Source organism: Pseudophryne corroboree, chromosome 2 (assembly GCF_028390025.1).
Source record: "Pseudophryne corroboree isolate aPseCor3 chromosome 2, aPseCor3.hap2, whole genome shotgun sequence".
NCBI lineage: Eukaryota > Metazoa > Chordata > Amphibia > Anura > Myobatrachidae > Pseudophryne > Pseudophryne corroboree.
In genome coordinates, this window is record NC_086445.1 from 797,732,773 (window position 1) to 797,749,041 (window position 16,269).

Consider the following 16,269-nt stretch of genomic DNA (forward strand, 5'->3'; position numbering starts at 1 on the left):
TTGGTCCTTTTATTATAGAAATATCATCAAAATGCTTGTGGCAGACCATCAGATCCATAAAGTCAGCGATTGCATTCGGAGTCTGGCTTTACCTTACATTTAAATATTTCTTTCAGAGCCCAGAAAAGGGGTATTCAATTGTTTGAAAAGTTAGTTGGGTGTCTGTTTTTTTCCTATCTAACAGACAGGAAAAAATAGACGCCCAACCGACTTTCTCATACGTCCTAGAAGATGCTGGGGACACCATTAGAAGCATGGGGTATAGACAGGATCCGCAGGAGACATGGGCACTTGAAGACTTTCAAAAGGGGTGTGCACTGGCTCCTCCCTCTATGCCCCTCCGCCAGACTCCAGTTTTAGAATTGTGCCCAGTGAGACTGGACGCTATACAGGGGAGCTCTACTGAGTTTCTTTGAAAAAGACTTATGTAAGGTTTTTTATTTTCAGGGAGGCTGCTGGCAACAGTCTCTGCTTCGTGGGACTTAGGGGAGAGAAGTATGACCAACTTCCAGTGAGTTCAATGGCTCTGCTTCTGGCTGCAGGACACCATTAGCTCCTGAGGGTGCTGATCGCTGGGTACGCCTAGATGCTCACTCCCACAGCCGGCCGTCACCCCCTTACAGAGCCAGAAGTCAGAAGACAGGTGAGTAGCAGAAGAAAAGAAGACTTCAGTGATGGTATTTCTAAGGTACCGCGCATTTTCTCTACACAAGCTGCAGAGACGCTGGTCCTTCCTCACACTGCTGACAAGTATCAGGGTGCAAAACCGGGCGGGAGGGGGGGGGACAGGATAATTTGGTGCAATATACTTGATATTAAAAGCGCTACAGGTCTGGGGCATTTTTATTAGTCGCTTCAGACCCGTTGATTTGGCGCTGGGTTGTGAGCTGGCAAATTCCCTCTGTGTCTTTCTGACAGACTTTACTGTGGGTCTGTCCTCTATTGGCTCGGTGTGTCTGTGGGTGTTTGGTACACGTGTGTCGACATGTCTCAGGCTGAGTGCTCTTCCCAGGAGGTGGCTGTATTAGAGAGACAAAAGGCAGTGGGGGTGGCCCTGTCGGCACCGCCGACTCCTGATTGGGTAAATGTTTTGAATGCTAATGTGGCTCGTATTAGTAAGAGATTAGACAAGTCTGAGTCTCAGACCCAGGCATGGAAGAAATCTGTGGAGTATATGTTATTACAAGTCCAGGGCCCCTCGGAGTCACAGAAACATACGTTTGCCCAGTTGGCAGACACTGATACCGACACGGACGCTGATTCCAGTGTCGACTATAGCGATTCCAGATTAGATCCAAAATTGGCAGAGAGCATTCAGTACATGATTGGGGCGGTTAAAGAGGTATTACATATCACTGAGAATCCTGCTGTTCCTGATAAAAGGGTCTGTATGTATAAGGAAAAGAAACCTGAGATAACGTTTCCTCCCTCTCATGAACTGAATACTCTATTTGAAAAAGTCTCGGAAAGTCCTGACAAAGTTTCAGATTCCCAAAAGAATTCCGGTGACTTATCCGTTTCCCTCTGGGGATAGGGAAAAGTGTGAGTCACCCCCCATTGTAGACAAGGCCCTATTGCGTTTGTCTAAAAAGGTGGCTCGTCCGTCACCTGGCACGGCAGCCCTTAAAGACCCTGCGGATCGTAAGCAGGAAAATACGTTAAAATCCATTTATACGACCACAGGTACGCTACTCAGACCGGTCATTGCATCTGCGTGGGTAAGTAGTGCTATCGAAAAGTGGGCAGATAACTTGTCATCTGATATAGATACCCTAGATAGGGATTGCATCCTCTTGACGCTGGGTTATATCAAGGACGCTGCAGCTTATCTAAAGGAAGCTGCGAGAGATATTGGCCTTTTGGGATCAAAGGCCAATGCCATGGCAGTCTCAGCTAGGCGAGCATTGTGGATTCATCAATGGAATGCTGATGCTGACTCCAAGAAAAATATGGAATCTCTACCATATAAAGGTGGTGTTTTGTTTGGTGACGGCCTCGCTGATTTGGTATCTACGGCTACCGTGGGTAATTCATCATTTTTACCTTATGTGCCTTCACAACAAAAGAAAACACACCACTATCAAATGCAGTCCTTTCGGCCCAATAAATACAAGAAAGGGCGATTCCTTCCTTGCTACTAGAGGAAGGGGAAAGGGTAAAAGATCACCAGCCGTGGCGGGTTACCAGGAGCAGAAGTCCTCCCCAACTTCTGCCAAATCCAGCGCATGGCGCTGGGGCTCCTCTGCGGGAGTCCGCACCGGTTGGGGCACGTCTCAAACTCTTCAGTCAGTTCTGGGTTCGTTCGCACCTGGACCCATGGGTTTTACAAATAGTATCCCAAGGGTACAAACTGGAGTTTCAAAAGGTTCCCCCTCGCCAATTTTTCAAATCGGCCTTACCAGCTTCTCTTCCGGACAGGGAGGTAGTTTGTGACGCAATACATAAGTTGTGTCAAAATCAGGTCATCGTCAAGGTTCCCCAGTCACAACAGGGAGAAGGCTTTTATTCAAGCCTGTTTGTGGTCCCGAAGCCGGATGGCTCGGTCAGACCAATCCTAAACCCGAAATCCCTCAATTTCGACCTGGAAAAATTCAAATTCAAGATGGAGTCTCTCCGAGCGGTGATCTCCAGTCTGGAGGATGGGGATTTTATGGTGTCGGTGGACATAAAGGATGCCTACTTACATGTTCCCATTTATCCTCCGCATCAGGCTTACCTGAGGTTTGCAATTCAAGATTGTCATTACTAATTTCAGACGTTGCCGTTTGGTCTGTCCATGGCTCCGAGGATTTTCAACAAAGTGATGGCGGAAATGATGGTTCTCCTTCGCAAACCAGAAGTCACGATTATCCCGTACTTGGACGATCTCCTGATAAAGGCGAGATCCAGGGACCAGTTGGTGAGAAACATTGCACTGTCCCTGACCGTTCTTCAACAACATGGTTGGCTCCTAAACTTGCCAAAATCATAGTTGATTCCGGCGACGCGGTTGTCGTTTTTAGGAATGATACTGGACACAGAACTACAGAGTTTTTCTTCCAGTGGAAAAGGCTCAGGAACTTCAGACTCTGGTCAAACAAATTCTGAAACCGGCAAGAGTGTCAATCCATCAATGCACTCGGTTGCTGGGCAAGATGGTTGCGGCCTACGAGGCCATTCAGTTTGGCAGATTCCATGCCAGGGTGTTTCAGTGGGACCTATTGGACAAGTGGTCCGGATCCCACCTGCACATGCACCAGAGGATAATCCTGTCTTCCAAGACCAGAATATCACTCCTGTGGTGGCTACACAGTCCTCACCTCCTAGAGGGGCGCAGGTTCGGGATCCATAACTGGATCCTAGTAACCACGGATGCAAGTCTCCGAGGATAGGGAGCAGTCACGCAAGGGGAAAACTTCCAAGGAAGATAGTCAAGCCAGGAAACTTGTCTCCACATAAACGTTCTGGAGTTAAGGGCCATTTACAACGGCCTTGTGCAGGCATAACATCTTCTTCGCAATCTGCCTGTACTGATCCAGTCAGACAATGTTAAAGCAGTGGCGTACATAAACTGCCAGTGCGGAACAAAAAGCAGAGCGGCAATGGCAGAAGTCACAAAGGTTCTCCGCTGGGCGGAAAAGCATACAAGCGCACGGTCAGCGATCTTCATTCCAGGAGTGGACATCTGGGAAGCAGACTTCCTCAGCAGACACCATCTCCATCCAGGAGAGTGGAGCCTCCATCAGGAGGTCTTCACAGAAGTGACAAGTCATTGGGGAATTCCTCAAATAGACATGATGGCGTCTCGTCTCAACAAGAAGCTTCAGAGATATTATTCCAGGTCGAGGGACCCTCAAGCAATAGCAGTGGATACACTGGTGACACCATGGCTGTTTCTGTCGGTGTATGTATTCCCGCCGCTACCTCTCATTCCAAAAGTTCTAAAGATCGTAAGAAGAACAAAGGTTCAAGCGATCCTCATTGTCCCGGACTGACCAAGGAGGGCTTGGTATCCAGATTTTCAGGAATTACTCATAGGAGATCCCTGGCCTCTTCCTCTACGTTACAACAGGGGCCGTGCGTATACCAAGACTTACCGCGGCTGCATTTGACTGCATGGCGGTTGAACGCCAAATCCTAGCCATGAATGGCATTCCCAGTGAAGTCATTCCCACACTTCTTCAGGCCAGGAAGGGAGTAACGTCTAGACATTACCACCGCATTTGGAGAAAATGTGTGTCTTGGTGTGAATCCAAGAAGGCTCCTGCGGAAGAGTTTCAGCTAGGACGTTTTCTCCATTTTCTACAAGCAGGTGTGAAGGCGGGCCTAAAGTTGGGCTCAATTAAGGTACAGATTTCAGCCTTATCGATTTTCTTTCAAAAACAATTGGCCTCCCTTCCAGAAGTTCAGACTTTTCGTGAAAGGTGTGTTGCACATCCAAACTCCATTTGTGCCCCCAGTGGCACCATGGGATCTTAACGTGGTGTTGCAGTCACTTCAATCACATTGGTTTGAACCTTTACAGGAGGTGGAGTTGAAGTTTCTCACTTGGAAAGTGGTCATCCTGTTGGCTTTGGCATCTGCAAGGCGGGTGTCTGAGTTAGCGGCCTTGTCTCACAAGAGTCCTTATTTCATTTTTCATGAAGATAAAGCAGAGTTGAGGACTCGTCAGCATTTTCTGCCGAAGGTGGTTTCATCTTTCCACATGAACCAGCCTATTGTGGTACCAGTGGTTACTGATGCTTTCGTTGAGCCAAAGTCTATGGATGTGGTCAGAGCTCTGAAAATCTATGTCGCCAGAACGGTTTAGGTTAGGAAAACCGAGGCTTTGTTTGTCCTGTTTGCTCCCAACAAGATTGGGTGTCCTGCTTCCAAACAAACCATTGCACGCTGGATCTGTAACACGATTCAGCATGCTCATTCCATGGCTGGATTGCTGTTGCCGAAATCGGTGAAGGCCCATTCTACTAGAAAGGTGGGCTCGTCCTGGGCGGCTGCCCAGGGGTCTCGGCATTGCAACTTTGCCGTGCTGCTACTTGGTCGGGTTCAAACACTTTTGCGAAGTTTTACAAGTTTGACACCCTGGCCGATGACGACCTCAAGTTTGGTCAATCGGTGCTGCAGAGTCATCCGCACTCTCCCGCCCGTTCTAGAGCTTTGGTATAACCCCATGGTTCTTATGGTGTCCCCAGCATCCTCTAGGACGTATGAGAAAATAGAGTTTAATATCTACCGGTAAATCCTTTTTCTCTTAGTCCGTAGAAGATGCTGGGCGCCCGTCCCAGTGCGTACTGTATCTGCAGTTATTAGTTGTGGTTACACACATGTTGTGTTACGTTTATTTTCAGCATGTTGCTGCAATTGTTCATGCCGTTGGCTTGTGTTTTGTTGAATGCCACGTTCTGCGGCATGCTTGAGGTGTGTGCTGGTATGAATCTCACCTTAGTTTAACATAAAAACCTTTCCTCGAAATATGTCCGTCTCCCTGGGTACAGTTCCTATAACTGGAGTCTGGAGGAGGGGCATAGAGGGAGGAGCCAGTGCACACCCCTTTTGAAAGTCTTAAAGTGCCCATGTCTGCTGCGGATCCAGTCTATACCCCATGGTTCTAATGGTGTCCCCAGCATCCTCTACGGACTAAGAGAAAAGGATTTACCGGTAGGTATTAAAATCCTATTTTTCAAACATTTGAATTTCCCCCAAAAAGTCGTCCTCCTACATACATGTCCTTAAAAACAGTCTTTGTAGAGGACTACAGGTGAATCTAGGCTGGTACTTTATCTCATCCCGTAGCACCAGTTTCTCTTTAATGTTAATGTCATCAAGTTAGTTTTTAACATTAAGGCAAAGAGGGAATTCAATTACCGGCAAAAATGCGGTTTTGCTGTAAAAAGATGCAAAATTACCACGAATCGCTATAAATGTCCTCAAAAACGTTTTCACTGCAATTTTACAGCGAATTTCAATTCACCAACTCTGAGCAGGTAATACATTTGGGGAAAATCCATATTTTAAGTTAAAATGTTGGGATTTGGTTCTGAACCCCTGGTACAACCCCCTTAATGACTAAAAACTTTTGAGTACCTAATTAATTTATTTTTACTTGGCAATAATTACGACATTTTGATGTGGAAAAGTGTAAAATTATGGAAATTGTTGTACAGGGTATGGGACAGGTATATTGGGGTTCTGTGAATGGGACAAGTTTTTAGAATTGCAGATGAAACTAATCAGTCTGTTTCTACTTTACTTTATTTTTTTTATTTTTATTTTTTAGACCAAAATATATACTTACACCCATTTTTATGTACCTCAAGTTTCATTTTAGCACTTATATTGCTGAAAAAAAATAAATAGCTGTCTATCATAAAAATAAATAAAAAGAATGCATATGACAGCCATTTGATCCAATTTAAGTACCATAAGTACATTTATTATAACCAATAATAAACTTTTATACTGTTTTTTCGATGTTAGTTTAGCTTTTTTGGGGGGTGTGGGCAGATTTACCAATTTTTCAGTTTTGGCATCAATCTTTGTGGTAATCACGTATTCGCTAATTTGCATATACGTATATAGGGCAAATCGCGGGAGTATGCATACCCGTGAATAGTCTGTTTTCTCATAAAAAAAAAGAAAGAAGCAAAAATGGAAAAATCTGCAATCGCGGTAAATGTCCGCAATTTTTCCGGTAATTGGTTACTCCCTAAAGTCCACTTTATGCCGTTGACTGGCAATCGCCCATAGGGGATAGCATGTTCATGTCTAAGCTGACTTAAGCACTCAAATTTGTTTATTGGATATAGATGGAATTGTAATCTGAAATGTGTTTTGATTCAGTACCAGCAGTCTTTATCAGTCATGTACTTTGTAATTGGGCGCTGTGGAACCCTTGTGGTGCCATATAAGTAATGAATAATAATAATAATTAATAATAATTAGTCCCACCATATAGGCCTAATCGGCTAAGAAATAGTGTCACATTGGATAAATATTAACTTTTTCGAAAACAATGATTTTTATTTTTATTATCGAATCCAATTTTTGATACAGAAGTACAAAACAGTACACAACAAATATCAGCAAAATGTTGTACAAAGGCCAGTAGCAAAGACATAAAAAATACAGTGTATTAAAAATATTGCCATCGGGAATTGAAGAAGAATGATCTAGAACAGAGTTACAGAACTCCTGGCTGACTAAGAACTGGGGAACCACCGGGTCCTTTATAAATTGTAACAACAGAATAAAAATTCCAAATATTTAAAAAAAAACAAAAACAAAAACAAAAAAAACAACCAAAGGGAAAAAAAATAGGAGGGGACATCAGCAGAGTCCAGGGCGAGCGGAAGACCAAAAGATATACCAAGTGGCCCATATGTTATGGAAAGCAGACAACTAATTGTTTTGTAAGCTCGTTATGTATTCCATAGATGCCACAAAATGGATACGGGCATGAAGGGCAGTCAGTGTGGTGCTGTTGGGGATCTCCAGTTCTTAGCGATCAGGGATATAGCGGCATTACAGACATTAATAATTTAGCTTATCTTGACATTAATCGACAGTACGGAGTAGCCAGAATCCTAGATAGTAATGCCCATATACGTGTCCAGAAGCCTTGTACAGATGGGTCCACGGTTATCTTGGCTAGTTTGCTGCGCCTAGGCACAACATGGTTTATTAACATAAACCCTTCATCTATTGTTCTCAGCTGCAATACAATACAGAGAACAATACAGCAGGGAATTAAGTCATTACATCAAGGGATTAAGTCTGATTTCCCAGTCTCAGTTAATCCTATTAAAGGTCAAGATAAACATGGACCCATCTGTATTATTGGACAAGACCACCAGGTATGAAAAAATGTGCCTACATCCTCACAGTTCCTCCAGCAGAGATCAGAGGATGAAGGAAAAATGTCATGAAGCTTAGACGGTACCAAGTACCATCTAGTGTATACTTTGTAACAGGTTTCCCTGATGGCTGCACTAAGAGATGCTTTAGCTCATCTAGACCTGATAGTTGACCATTCCTCATCATCAACAGGGGTCAAGAGATTTGCTTCCCAGGCTAACTCGTGGTTCTTTTTCAGGGACAGTAGGCGTCAAGATAGAGTGATATAAGACAGAATTGTTGCCCTTTCGGCCGATGGAGTGGGAACATTGGTGTTCAAATTGGGAGAGCGGTCGTGATTTGTTGGTTGGATATTGAGAATTAACAAAACTCATAATTTGAATATATTGAAATTGATAAAACGCAGGGATTGAGTATGTAGATTGAAGGTCGGTAAGTGTGGCCAGGGCTGATTGGATTTTTACAGGTTTGAACCGTATAATCTCAAGATTTTGCCAGTAGGTGGCCATGCGCCTCTCGCAACTTGGAGCGAAATTAGGGTGATGCCATCTAGGGGACATAGGAAAGGTAAACTGGGCTAGATCTAATGATAGGTAAAGTTTGTCCCACAGTTTAAGGCTAAAGTGTACTGTTGGAATTGCACAAGCCGAGGCCGGTCTAAGCGATCCAGGGAGCCAGACTCTCTCGTCTACACTGCCGTCCGGAATCCTATCGTTTTCAAAATCTACGTCACCCGGGTTCCAAATGCCACAATATAATCTGGTTCAGATGGGCAGCATGGTAATATGAGCGAAGTACTGGGAGACCAAGGCCTCCGTCAGGAACCTGTTTGGCTAGTACAGTTTTGCGAATACGCGGCTTACCATGTGCCCAAATAAAATGATTTACAGCTCACTTGTATGGAGTCTAATGCCGAAATTGGAGCAGGTATGGCAGGGTTTGAAACAAATCCAACAATCTCGGGAGATGGTTCATTTTAATCGTATTGATTCTACCAAACCATGAAATATAGAGATTGACAGCTTTCTTAGTCTATATGTAACGTTTGAAACAGAGGGGAATAGTTAGTCTTATACAGAAGACAGTAAAATCTAGAGATAAAGACATCAGGGACTTGATAGCCTTAGGACGCCATGTATAGGAAAAGGAGGGAGTAAGCGTGGAGGGAAGTTGCGTAGGAGCACAAAGAGCCATAGCTTCAGATTTAGCTGTTGATTTTGTACCCGGAAAAGGAGCCATATTTTTGTAATGCCAAGTGAAGATTAGGAAGAGATACGAAGGGGTTAGACATGTCATCAGCGAAGAGAGTTACTTTGTATTGATTCTTCCCCACCTCGATTCCCTTAATATCAGGATTAGCTCTAATTCTAGCCGCTAATGGTTTAATGCAGATAGCGAATAAAAGTGGGGAAACAGGGCACCCCTGTCTCATTCCGTTCCCCAGAGCAAAGCGTGAGGAGTGCAAGCCATTTGTCATAACAGTTTGTCGGGTGTGAGTAGAGAGCTTTGATAGTTTGGAAAAAATTACTACAAATGCCTATTGAAGACAGTGTGGTAAACCTAAAAGGCCACATTAGGCGTTCAAAAGCCTTTTCTGCATCCAAGGCCAAGACATAGAAACATAGAATTTGACGGCAGATAACCACTTGGCCCATCTAGTCTGCACCTTTTTTTTAATCCTTTAGGTAATCTCAACCCTTTTTGAAGCTTAATTCTTTGTAAGGATATTCATATGCCTATCCCAAGCATGTTTAAATTGCTCTACAGTCTTAGCCTCTACCACCTCTAATGGGAGGCTATTCCACTTATCCACTACCTTTTCTGTGGGACATACACTGAACCTGCCTCCCTCCAGTTTCAGTGTATGTCCTCGAGTTCTAATACTTCTCTTCCTTTGAAGAATGTTTCCCTCCTGAACTTTGTTAAAACCTTTGGTATATTTGAAAGTTTCTATCATGTCTCCCCTTTCCCTTCTCTCCTCCAAGACAACTGAAGGAATCATATTAACGTTATAATAGTGTATTAAATCTATAGTGCGTCTGGTATTATCTGAGACCTGGTGTTGTGGGATAAAACCCACCTGGTCTGGATATATTAACGAAGGCAGCACACCATTCTGGGGTAAAATTGCTGTGCAAACGATTTATAGTAAGCCATTGTAAAGCAATCGGGCTAGGAGCCTTTGACGACTTCTGTGCCTTGAGAGCAAAAGCAAATTCCTCCTCGGTGACGCCGGTCCCCAATGCCCGAGCCTCCAACTCAGATGGTGGGGAGCGCACACTAATCCCAAGTATTGCTGAATTACCGGAGTATGAGAAGAAGCATCAGATGGGGCAGACAAATTGTAGAGAGCTTCATAGTAATTAACAAAAATCCCATTTTAGATCCTTGGGATTATACCCCAGGTTCCCTAAGGAATCCCTAATCGCAGAGATGACTTGCGAGGCCTGTTTGGACCGCAGTCTACGGGCTAGTAGACTATGAGCTTTATTGTTCTTATCGTAGAATTTTTGATTGGCCCATCTGAGGCACCTCTCAACCCGTTCAGTCAAAAGAACCTGTAGCTTAGCACGTTTCTGAGAAAGTTGAGATGGGTCTTTTCTAGACGGCGTTTTTTTTGTGTTCCCGGTCTAAAAAGGCAATGTCAGTGTGTAAAGATTCTATCAACGCTTCCTGAGATTTTCTCTTACGTCCTAGAGGATACTGGAGTTCCATTTAATATCATGGGGTATAGACGGGTCCACTAAGAGTCATGGACTCTTTAAGAATTTGATAGTGTGGGCTGGCTCCTCCCTCTATGCCCCTCCTACCAGACTCAGTTTAGAAAATGTGCCCGGAGGAGCTGGTCACGTCTCTGGAAGCTCCTGAAGAGTTTTCTGCATTTATTTTAGGTTTGTTATTTTCAGGCAGGGCTGGTTGGCACCAGCCTGCCTGCTTCGTGGGACTTGGGGAGGGGAGCGGCCCAACCTCTTGAAGGGTTAATGGTCTCGATCCCCGCTGACAGGACACTGAACTCCTGAGGGAACTATTCGCAAGCCCCACCATGGCCAGCGTACATTCCAGCAGCATGCCTCCACCCCTAACAGAGCCAGAAGAAAGAAGAGTGGTGAGTACTAAGTCGGCGTCCCAACAAGTGGGTCGCCGGCCATTATGGCGGCATGAGGGTACGGAGACTCATGGCTTCTAACCAGGGCGGAATGCGTCTCCAGACACAGTGCACAGCTGCGTCTCAGTACACTGTACAAGGTACCCACACTGGCAAAAAATAGCCTTAAAACTGTTTTCTCTCCATTTTAAGCACCAGATTACCTCAGCCAGTATAAAAAAAGCGGGAAGACCGCGCGCCATTGAAGGGACGGGGCCTTCACTATGAGCAGATCCAGCAGCTCACCAGTGCCATTTTCCCTCTGCAGTGGACACAGACGCTGACTGACAGCTCCTCCGGAGAGACTCCAGATTACCTCAGCAGTACCAGAGGGTCATTGCAGGAAGGGGGGGGGGGGGGGGGCGATTCTTAATGTACTAAGCCCCCTATCAGGGTACTTAGTCTGCGACCTGGCTAAGCTTGGCATTCGCAATAAGGGCGCAGTGGGGGCTGGCTCCAGATAAGCGTCTCCCTGAAGGGCTCTTTGTGGATTAATTATGCTTAACCTTTTCGTATGTGTGCTGTCACATTTACATTATGTCAGGCAAAGAGTGTGTTTCTTGTAAAGCGGAGTGTTCCTCTTCACCTGGGGACTCACTACTGGGTACTCGGGACAGTGCACCTTAACAGAATAGCGTGGCTGAATGGGATTGGATTACTTCCATTAAGGGAATGATCTCAAATATTTGTACAAAGCTATCCCGCAATGAGAAAGATACAATACTTAAGACAGACTGTGGATGAGTTTGAGTAGAGTCCCCAAACCAGCGTCTCAATCCCCTCCCATTTCTCCGCAAAAACGTTCTCTGACCCATATCCTGCAGTCTGACGCTGACGGGTCAGACATGGAGGAGGGTGAGGTGGATTTGGAGGGTGGATGCTACTCTGTCACAGGGAATAGAGGCTCTGATAGAAGGTTTCAGAGATGTTCTGCAAATTCCTGATAAGGTGTCAGAGGAGTGTGAGGAATATTATTTTAATGTAAAAAAGAAGTCCTCTGTCACTTTTCCTGCGTCAAAACAAGTGAATACCCTGTTTGAAGAACCGTGGGTTAATCCTGATAAGAAATTTCGAATCCCTAAAAGGTTGTGTTCATCTTTTCCTTTTCCCCTAGAGGATAGGAAGATGGTCAAGTCAGGAAGTCACCCTTACAATTAACATTCTGGAGCTCAGGGCCATATACAACGCCCTTCTGCAAGCCTCTTATTTTCAGGATTGGGCCATTCAGGTCCAGTCTGACAATGATGACGGCAGTGACGTACATAAACAGACAGGGCGCAAGGAAAAGTAGAGCAGCAATGTCAGGTGTCAAGATTTCTCCTTTGGGCAGAAAAAAAACACTCTGGCGTTGTCAGCGGTCTTCATTCCAGGAGTAGACAACTGGGAAGCAGACTTCCTCAGCAGACACGACCAGCACCTGGGAGAATGGGGCCTTCACCCGGAAGTATTCCGGTGGTTGACACGTCGGTGGGGATATCCACACTTCGACATGATGGCCTCTCGTCTCAACAAGCAGCTCAAGCGGTATTGTTCCAGGTCGAGAGACCCACAGGCAGTGGCGGTGGACGCTCTGACGACTCCATGGGTCTATCAGATGGTGTACGTGTTTCCTCCACTTACTCTGATCCTAAGAATTCTGAAAAGAGTAAAAAGGGAAAAGGTTCAAGCAATTCTCATTGCTGCAGACTGGCCAAGAAGGGCCTGGTACGCGAACTTTCTGGAGATGCTCCTCAAAGATCTGTGGCCTCTACCTCTTTGCGAGGATCTTCTGTAACAGGGCCCGTTTGTCTTTTAGGACTTACCACGGCTATGTTTGACGGCATGGAAGTTGAACGGCTGATTCTAGCCAGAAGAGGGATCCCTAACAAAGTTTTCCCGACTATGATCCAAGCCAGGAAGGGGGTAACGTCTAAACATTACCACCGTATTTGGAAGAAATACGTCTCTTGGTGTGAGGGCAGAAAATATTCTGCTGTGGAATTCACCTGGGACGTTTCCTGCTTTTTCTGCAGGCAGGTGTGGATGTGAGCCTACATCTGGGTTCCATAAATGTCCCGATTTCGGCCTTGTCCATTTTCTTTCAAAAACAATTGGCCTCTCTCCCTGAGGACCAGACCTTTTTGAAAGGTGTTCTGCACATCCAACCTCCCTTTGTGCCTCCCATGGCACCTTGGCATCTCAATTTGGTGCTGCAGTTCCTCCAATCGGACTGGTTTGATCCGTTACAGGTGGTTGACGTAAAAAAGTACCTTATGTGGAAGACTGTCACACTGTTGGCCTTGGCTTCAGCAAGACGTGTTTCTTAGCTAGGAGCGTTTTCTCACAAGAGTCCCTACTTAATTTTTCATGTGGACAGATTTGACCTCAGAACTCGTCAGCAATTTCTTCCTTTGGTGGTGTCCGCGTTTCACATCAACCAACCTGTTGTGGTTCCGGCTGTTACGGACACCTTGACTACTTCAAAGTCTTTGGATGTTATGAGGGCTTTGAAGGTGTATGTAAAGAGAACCGCTCATCACAGGAAATCCGACTCGCTGTTCGTTCTATTAGAGTGGGTGACTTGCTTCAAATCAGACAATTGCACACTGGATCAGGTTTACTATCGAGCATGCTTATTCCACGACAGGTTTGCCGGTTCCGAAATCTGTACAGGCTAACTCGACTAGGTCGGTGGGTACTTCCTGGGCGGCTGCCCAGGGTGTCTCGGCTTTACAGCTCTGCCGAACAGCGACTAGGTCAGGTTCGAACACGTTTGCTAAGTTACTGCAAGTTCGATACTTTCGCCTCTGAGGTCCTTCAGTTTGGTCAATTAATTCTGCATGAACCTCGGCACTCTCCCATCCGGTTTGGGAGCTTTGGTACGTCCCCATGGTACTAAATGGAACCCCAGAATCCTCTAGGACGTAAGAGAAAACAGGATTTTAATTACCTGCTGGTAAATTCTTTTTCTCATAGTCCGTAGAGGATACTGGGCGCCCGCCTGGTGCTTCTTTCTTCCTGTACGATTACTTGGTAAAATATTGTTGGTTCAGCTGTTGCTGTTCCTGTTTCAAGTTGGGTTAGCATAGCTTTCCCCTGTGTGTGCTGGTTTGGCATCTCACAACTATCTTTATCTATCCTTCTCTCAAAGTATGTCCGTCTCCTTAGTCACAGTTTCCTAGACTGAGTCTGGCAGGAAGGGCGTAGAGGGAGGAGCCAGCCCACACTATCAAATTCTTAAAGTGCCCACGGCACCTAGTGGACCTGTCTATACCCCATTGTACTAAATGGAACCCCAGTATCCTCTATGAACTACGAGAAAAGGATTTACCGGTAGGTAATTAAAATCCTGTTTTCTGCGGTGTGAGGCAAACAATTATATGCCCTCTAACCACTGATTTTATGCGCCTCCCAAACTGTAGGTAAAGGTACATCATCTGAAGAGTTAAACTGGAAGTATTCCTACTAACGGTCTCTTACCAAATCTTGAAAGTGAGGAAGTTTTCAGAAGCAGTTCATTTTAACTTTCATGAGGGTCTACCAGAAGTATCCTCGAGGAGTCCATAGGAAGCCTCGAGAGGAATGATGAGATCAAGTATTAGGAGAAATCCAGGAATAAACTGCAGTGCTGGAAAAAGACGAGCATCCGATAAACAGGTCAATGCGCGGGAATAGGTGTCGTGGGAAGTAGAATAAAAAGTATAATCCTTAACAGCAGGATTTGAGGGATCTCCATATATCAAATAGACCGGCCTCTGCAACGTGTCTCCGGAGAGCCGCTGACCCAGGGACAAGGAACCTATCACTTAGACGACCTGACTTATCTAAAGATTGTAGTAGGACAGTGTTAAAATCTCCTCCTACCAGGGTTTTACCCCGTCTAAAATCAGAAAGAATATGAAAAAATTTATTAAAATTGGGAGTGGCCAGAGTTGGGAGCATAGACAATAGCGAAAGTGACTTCTTCATGGCCTAGTTTTACCTTTCAGAAGTAGATATTGGCCTTTAGAGTCAGATTTAATCTCCAATAATACAAAAGGAAAGGTTGAGTGAAGTATAATAGCCACACCATTTCTCTTGGAAACTTTATTAGAGCAATATACAGTTGGGTAATGTATAGAAGCCAGGGAAGGGTGGCCACTCGATTTGAGTTGGGTTTCTTGTAGGAAAATGCAGTTGGCGTGGAGGCGTTTCAAGGAGTGGAACAAATGAGAGCGTTTTTGTGGGGTATTGAGGCCCTTAACATTAATGGATATACATTTTGAAGGGCATGGTGAATTGAGTAAAAAAAATAAAAAATTGGGAATGGACTCTCTCTAATAGAGCAAAATTACAACAAAAACATGGTCTAGAAAAGGGACAGTGAAAGTAGCTTGGACCGCCAAGAGGTATGAAGGGCCGCAACACAACTGAGCTCTATAAAAGAGGTGAGCTCGAGGGCGAGGCTTAGTAAAGCGGGAACGATGCCCATATAAGAAAATTAAATTACACAGCTTCAAAAGCAATAATCCCTAAAAGTGGGGGTGGTGAGGCCTGGTGGGATACCTACAATTCACACCCAGTGCTTAGATGCAAAAAAAAAAGCAAGAAAAATATGTGGATACTGAAAATGGTTAAGCCGAACTTTGACTCTAAATAGACATCTACCACATCTGAAGTCTAACATATAGCATATTATAGGCATAAATTAAGTCAAAACATCTAGAAAAACAGTTAACAGATACTACAGTATATTCTCAAGTCTTAAACTGTAATACACATAGCTAACCAGAGCCAACAATATGAAACGACAATTAAAAAGTAAGCACGACCGTAATAGTGACTCTTTCAGGTCAGGAAATCTGAGGCCTGGTCTACCGTCGAGGAGGATCAGTTGAGGAAAGTTGGAGCTTGCGTAGGAGGTCTTTCCCCTTGGCTAAAGTCCTCACAGAGTATGGTTTCCCTTTAACATCTACCAGTAGATGAAACGGGAACCCCCATTTGTATTTATATCCATGTTCTCTCAGAAGCACAGTCACCGTGCGCAAGTCTCACCTTTTAGCAATAGTTGAGGCAGTGAAGTCCTGAAAAATGTGAAGTTTGGACTCTTCAAACATAATGCAAGAGGAGGATCTGCTAGCCATAGTGATCATATTCTTGGTTTTAAAGGAGAGCAACTTGAGGATTTTGTCTCTGGGAGGTTCAGTGTCCTTAGGTTTGGGCCTCAGGGCTCTGTGAGCTCTCTCAATTTGAAAAGTAGACACATCCTCCGAGGGTAGAAGATGTTGGAAGAGTCGACTGAGATAGGGTTCAATTTCACTTGCCACTAAGGT

At 44.9% G+C, this 16,269-nt stretch overlaps 1 protein-coding gene across 6 annotated transcripts in view; it reads left to right on the forward strand.

Annotated features, from left to right (window-relative positions):
* Positions 1 to 16,269, forward strand: part of USP9X (ubiquitin specific peptidase 9 X-linked) — a 500,932-nt gene that overhangs the window by 134,921 nt on the left and 349,742 nt on the right. The window lies entirely within an intron of this gene.